Below are 7,225 nucleotides of genomic sequence, written 5' to 3' on the forward strand. Positions count from 1 at the left end.
TTTCTAGTACCAGGTCTGTTATTGCATTATATGTGCTGCTTTTGATATGTTATTATTCTAATAGTTGCAGCTTTTCTAACAAACATGGTACCTTTTATCCCAATCAAGTGCATCTGACTGAAAGGACACTGCACTCTCCCTGCAGTAGCAATCTACTTCCTATTTATGTAGCAACAGACAGCACAGCATGTCAGCCAGAGATGTCATAGGGTCAGAAACAGTACATAGGTAAGTAGGTATGATGGAAAATAAACTGAGTAAGATTTTAAACGAAGAAGCTGCTGTGATAGATGGCAAAACATCCATGTCAAAACAAGAGCAGTAGGACAACGGTACATGGAACGATAATAGTAGATTTATTTACACTTCTGTGCAGAGCGTGTCACTTAATGTTCTTTTCTTCCACTCTCATGAGATGGTTTTATAAGGCAACTCTGAGCTCAGAGTGTGGAGCTTCCATGAATCCCAGAGGCAGGCCGTTCCAAAGACGGTAACAGAGAAGGTTGAAAGATCTGAGTCTTGATCCTGGCAGATGGACTGGTGCTCCCTGAGGGGGTGTAGTTAGTATGTGTGTTGCCACGGCTGTCCAGGGGGTGTAAGAAATGTCAGCGATTTGTGGAGGGCCTTCTTTTGGGTGAGAACCACCCAGCTTCATGCAATACGGACAAGAGGATTTGTGTCTGCGCAGGATGAGTTACATTCTGATAGCAAAATGGAGGGCCTTGTCCAAAGGGGATTGATGTTACCAAGGTTTAACATCTTCAGTTATGACTGTCAGAGAAAGTCAAGGTACATCGATATTCTTGAAAAGCTTTCTGCACTCTGCTGGTGCAGGCAGGATGTTTATTCTCTAGTTGGCATTTGCCAGGGCATGTTCAGATACAGTGGTTGAATTAAACCTTGGAGCAGCACTTGTAGCGTTGACTCTTGGAGTCTTGTAGTATGTGCTGGATGCGGTAGAACTGTATTCATGTTTCACGGAGCTCAGAAAATCCAGACTCTCCGTCCTCCCGGAGCACGAGGTCTGTGGCTTGACTAGTAGAACTGCAATAAAGAAGGTGACCTAGACCAGTTCTACCTCTCCTGACATTTGAACTGATCATTGAGGAAAACAGATCTACACAAGGTGCAGCTGACAGAAGTCCTGCCTCGAAGGAAGATCTGCACAGGGCACCTCTGACAGAAGTCCATCCTGGAAAGAAGATCAGCACAAGGTACAGCTGACAGAAGTCCAGCTGGGCAGGAAGATCTGCACAAGGCGCAGCTGAAAGAAGCCCCTGCCTGGAAGTAAGATCTGCACAAGGCACGGCGGGCAGAAGCCGCAGCCTGAAAGGAAGAACTGCATAAGGTGCAGCTGACAGAGGTCCTGCTGGAAGGAAGATCTGCACAGGGCACAGCTAACTGAAGCCCCTGCCTGGAAGGAAGATCTGCACAAGGTGCAGCTGACAGAGGTCCTGCCTGGAAGGAAGATCTGCACAGGGCACAGCTGACAGAAGTCCAGCCTGGAAGGAAGATCTGCACAGGGCACAGCTGACAGAAGGTCTGCCTGGCGGTGACCTCAAAGCAGTGAGAGACCCACAAACCACAACATCCGTCAAGCCCAGCTAGCCACACTGGACGCAATGTACACCAAACTTCTGATTTAGATTTCAGCAGATGGTTTATTCCATCACAAATGTGACAGGTATCCTGCCCGCCCCATTAAAAATGCATTGCATCCTATTGCAATTATAATAAAGCAGACAGGATATCTGTCACGTTTTGATAATGCCTTGGTGCTGTTTGCAGAGTTTTACTCTGCTGAACTCCACAAAGCGCCAGGGAAACTCCGCCGCACTCTGCAGACTTCCACAAGTGGCAGAGTTTAAGTTGCACTGCACTCACTGATTTTTAGTGCCAGGAGTTTAACCCCCACTGTAAAATCAGCACGAACAGCACTACGCGTTGTGTCAGAGGGCGATGCTGCTTTCTGCCGCTCTAATTGATATTCTAATCGAATGGTAGCTTCATCAACGAGAATGGCAGATTTTAACACTCGAGTGGTCGCGACTTGCTGTGACTTCCTGCAATGAGAAATCTCGCCAGTAGGAGGTCTAGCGTGTTATATTTTCTCACAAGTGCTCGCCACTTTACCGTTGGTGAACCGCTGGAGAAAAAAACTCTGTTCTGCATGAAGTTTTTTGGACCAGAGTGGGCAAAAGTTCACAAACTCCGCCGGCAGAGCGGAATTCTTCACCCACCCCTAGTTTTGAGGCAAAAATCTGTTGGACAAACTCCTAACTAGACCCTATGTCTGCAATAAGTGTTGTAGAAGAAGTGAGATCCTTGGCCTTGTGAGCATGAGGCAGTTATCTGACTTCTGATGAACCCCACAGAGTGTGCAACCAGAGGGCAGTAGGGGGGCCGAAGGCCATGAAATTAGGTAAACTTGAATATGAGAAATATGGAAAGGTAGAAATGCCGCGTCACCTTTGGATAACTGACACCTCCTCCCACTTATCCAAATGCCCATCCGGTCACAAATGGCATCCTGGGCCCCAAAAGGACAACATCATGCCAGATGCCATGTAATGTTGGAAAAAGGGGGAAAAGAGTAATAGGCGCACATCTGCTGCAGGGATATGTTCGGTAAATTATTGGTTGTGATGGATTCTCTATAATTACTCAATGACTGCTATCGTTGAATATTAAATTATATGAATCAATATTTGTTTACCTTATCTGTGCTTATAATGTAAAGGACGGGCCTTACAGTGAACCCCTCGCTCTTGTTTTACACAAAAGCTCTGGAAGGAGGTGCATCTTACAGAACTTTATCCACCTTAGGAAGAACTAAAGACTTGCTTTTTAGAGTTATCTTTCAGGGCCAGAACCGGGTGCTGTAAGCTGCACTAGTTTCAGGACGATGGACAAATGTTATGGCGATAGGAAATCCCCCTCAACCCACAATAATGTTCCAATCTTCCAGGCTAGAATAAACCAGAAATGCTTGTACTAAGGAAGCTGTTGAAAGTGTCGAAGGTGACTTATGAACAGTGAGGTAAAGACAGGAGTTGGTATTTGAGATGATCTTAAGTGAATAGGGAAGAACAAGAAGAAGTGTGTGAATGGAGTTACTTTTGTTGTATACTTACTGAAGAGTTACAGAATATTTTGCAGCCCAGCCTGATCCATCTTTTTTTCTAAACTTTATTGTTGTTTAAATGAAATCTTCACCATATGCCTCTATCTTAAGCTATTCCTCTATACCTCAAGCACTTGGGTGCTCTGTGATCGCCCTTACTCTGTAAATGTAATAAGATGTCACCTGATCAACCGAACTTTTAGTTAAATATCTTTGTATGATGAAATATTCCTTGCTAAGTTTCGAAAGCGATAAAGAAGAAGGGGGAGATTTATTAAGAATTTGCGCTGTATTTGCGGCACAAAAGTGGCACAAAATGGCGCAAAATCTTTTTTTCCTAATTTACTTTCCAGCGCTAAACTTGTTTAGTGCTGGAAATAACGTTAAAGTAATGTGACACTGCGCATAGCATTGTTTCGCATTACTTTGTGCCATGGGTGCCTGCCATGGGTGCCTGCCAAGGGCGGTGCAAGGGTGCTCCCGTGCAACCACAAAACAAGGTGCAAGGAAGGAGAAATGCTTTAATTTCTCCTTCCCTTTCTGGCTTTGCATGCGTGCTGCACTGTGCAACACATATACAATATGGTAAAAGCTTTCCCTCGTGTCTAGGCATAGTAATTTGTACAGGAAGGGTGACCTTCCTGTACAAAACCTATGCTGGACTCACACACACACCCTAGCGCTCTGGTGCTAAGGTGTGTGCATGGCCCAGGCGCACTGTAATCAGTGCCGGCTCAAGGGAAAGGAAAGGAGAAAGCCATATCTTTGAAAATATGGTGCTCTCCTGTTCCCTCTTTGTTGCGCAGTGCAGCCTCGCGGGGGGAGGGCTGCGCTGCATTGTGTGAAGATTTGGTAAATCTCCCCTGAAATGTCTTTTATACCCAGTTAAACATTGTGAATTCTCGTTCCATTATGTTTCAATTTAGTAATTTTCAATATCTTTACATCCAACAGAAAACAAGCCTTGAATGTATGAAATGACCATCAATAACAAAGCTAATGCTGTAAATCTTCAATAATAGCAGAAATATTGAGCTACAGTATTAAGGAAAACATCAGCGCAGTGGGCGACAGAGGAACCTGCACACAAAGGGACAGATCTCGGATGAAGCATCAAGGGCAGTTCAGTGATTGCAAGAGGCTGAGCTGTGCACCTCCACGCCACAAGATGAAGAAATGACCTTCGGAAAATTAAGGCAACAACAATAACAAACCGCATCCTGTATAAACAAGTGTCCAACACCAGATTTGATCACGGGATCGGTATAGTGTGATTACCGCAATGCTCTGTTTTCTAAAATGACGACAAGCCATCATTAGGTGCTCTAGGTGTATTTTAAACTCTTTCTGGCCAAACCACATCAACCAGAGAAAAGCACAACAGAGCGGAGCCAGACAATTGACAGGTAAATGAAAGAGGAGTTCTTCTATCTAAAATACAACAGACTGTCCCTATTTGCACCCGCCAGAAGGAAGATACATCTTTACCCACAAGTGTGCATTGCTATAATCCAATCTAAAGGCACAATCGCCTACATAGACACCATCTACATATTAGGAGTGTGGCAAATATTTGATGGCTATCGCATTTTGTTGTTAAAACAGAAATCAAACGTGCAAAATACTGCACACATATAAAGTGTGTGAGAAAAAACACAAGCGCTTTATCAGCCATGTTGGCCCATCAGGAAATGCAGTCATGGGATGTAGGCAAATATATACCCGACCCACAGACACTAACCAAGAAAGAAGAATCATGCACATGCAGCAAGAGCTTTAGTTTGTCATCACTACTCAAGCTTCATCAGCACATGTACACAGGAGAAAAACCATTCAAGTGCAGTGAATGTGTAAAGAGCTTTAGTCACTTATCAAGCCTTCAAAGTCATCAGCGAACACACACAGGGGAAAAGCTATATCATTGCATTGAATGTGCAAAGTGCTTTAGTCACTTATCAAACCTCCAAAAACATAAGCGAATACACACAGGGGAAAAACCATTCAAGTGCAGTGAATGTGAAAAGTGCTTTAATCGGTTATCAAGCCTTCAAAGACATCAGCGAACACACACAGGGGAAAATCCATTCAAGTGCAGTGAATGTGCAAAGAGCTTTAGTCAGTTATCACACCTAAAAAGTCATCAGCGAACACACACAGGAGAAAAACCATTCAAGTGTAGTGAATGTGAAAAGAGCTTTAGTGAGTTATCAAACCTAAGAAGTCATCAGCGAACACACACGGGGGAAAAACCATTCAAGTGCAGTGAATGTGCAAAGTGCTTTAGTCAGTTATCACAACTTCAAAGACATCAGCGAACACACACAGGAGAAAAACCATTCAAGTGCAATGAATGTGTAAAGAGCTTTAGGTGGTTATCAGACCTAAAAAGTCATCAGCAAGCTCGCACAGGAGAAAAAACATTCAAGTGCAGTGAATGTGCAAAGTGCTTTAGTCACTTATCAGCCCTCCAAAAGCATCAACGAACACACACAGGGGAAAAACCATTCAAGTGCAGTGAATGTGCAAAGTGCTTTAGTCAGTTATCACACCTTCAAAGACATCAGCGAACACACACAGGGGAAAAACCATTCAAGTGCAGTGAATGTGCAAAGTGCTTTAGTCAGTTATCACACCTTCAAAGACATCAGCGAACACACACAGGAGAAAAACCATTCCAAGTGCAATGAATGTGTAAAGAGCTTTAGTTGGTTATCAGACCTAAAAAGTCATCAGCAAACTCGCACAGGAGAAAAAACATTCAAGTGCACTGAATGTGTCAAGAGCTTTAGTAGGTTATCAGAACTACAAAGACAGCAGCGAACACACACAGGAGAAAAGCCATTCAAGTGCAGTGAATGTGCAAAGTGCTTCAGTCACTTATCAAATCTCCAAAAACATCAACAAACACACACAGGGGAAAAACCATTCATGTGCAGTTATTATTATTATTAAATTAGACTTATAAGGCGCACAGCTACCCGGAGGTTTCCCGGCGCCAAGGACAGATGCGTCAATAATTACTGATTAAGTAGCCAGGTCTTAAGGCCTTAAGGCTTTTACGGACGCTAACATGATTAGTTTCATGACGAAGAGAGATAAGGAGGGAGTTCCACAGTACGGGTGCCAGATAAGAGAAGAGTGGCCCCCCATGCGGACAGATTTAAATCTTGGAACTGAGTATTATCCCACCGCGGTTTTTGTAGCTTGTTGCCTCATGGGAAGTTGGTCATAAATCATTATTCCCAAATTACGGGCGGATTGAACAGGCTGGGGAACTGTACCCATTTCTGGGGGCCAATGGCAGGGGCCCCACAGATCTTTATTTTTTCCTATTATCAGGACTTTTGTTTTCTCACTATTTAATTTCAGCCACTTGGTATGCATCCAACTGGCTATTTTGGATAGTCCAGTCTGTAGGGTGGAGGTTTTAGAAGTCTTATTGGCAGATAGAGAGAAAAGAAGCTGGGTGTCGTCAGCGTACGAAAAAATAGACAACCCAGCTCCTCCGCTGTAGTGGCTAGTGGGCCAACATAGAGATTGAATAACATGGGGCTCAGAACGGATCACCAAAAGGGGATTCATAAATCTTAGAGCAAGCTGAAGTGGAGAAAACCTGGAAGGTTCTTCCAGTAAGAAAGTTCTCAATAAAATCCTGCTCAAGGCCCACAATACCTCGTGATTTTAGAACTTTTAAGGAGAGTATGGTATGACACTGTATCAAAGGCCGCACTTTGGTCTAATAAAATAAGGGCAGCTGTTTCTCCTTTATCCAGTAATCGATGGATAGTTTCTGTCACCCCCAAAAGAGTTGTTTCTGTCGAGTACTTGGCTCTGAAACCTGATTGAGATCCATGTAAGATCTCATTTGTTTCCACAAATTGAACTGTCAATTCACATGTTTTTCTAATATTTTAGAAAAAACGGGGGGAAGAGAGATTGGTCGGAAATTAGATGGTTCTGCTGGATCTGCATTGGATTTTTTCAGTAGGGGAACTATCATCGCATGTTTCCACTCTGCTGGCAGAACAGCTTCTTTCAATGAGGCATTAAGTAGTTCCATCATGGGCTGTAGGGAACTATGCTTTATTTTTTTAAGAATCT

At 43.6% G+C, this 7,225-nt stretch overlaps 1 pseudogene; it reads left to right on the forward strand.

Annotated features, from left to right (window-relative positions):
- The first annotated feature begins 4,797 nt into the window (after positions 1–4,797).
- LOC147737483 (uncharacterized) lies at positions 4,798–6,296 on the forward strand (annotated as a pseudogene).
- Positions 6,297–7,225: the final 929 nt, after the last annotated feature.

Source organism: Lissotriton vulgaris, chromosome 1_1, assembly GCF_964263255.1.
Source record: "Lissotriton vulgaris chromosome 1_1, aLisVul1.2, whole genome shotgun sequence".
Classification (NCBI taxonomy): domain Eukaryota; kingdom Metazoa; phylum Chordata; class Amphibia; order Caudata; family Salamandridae; genus Lissotriton; species Lissotriton vulgaris.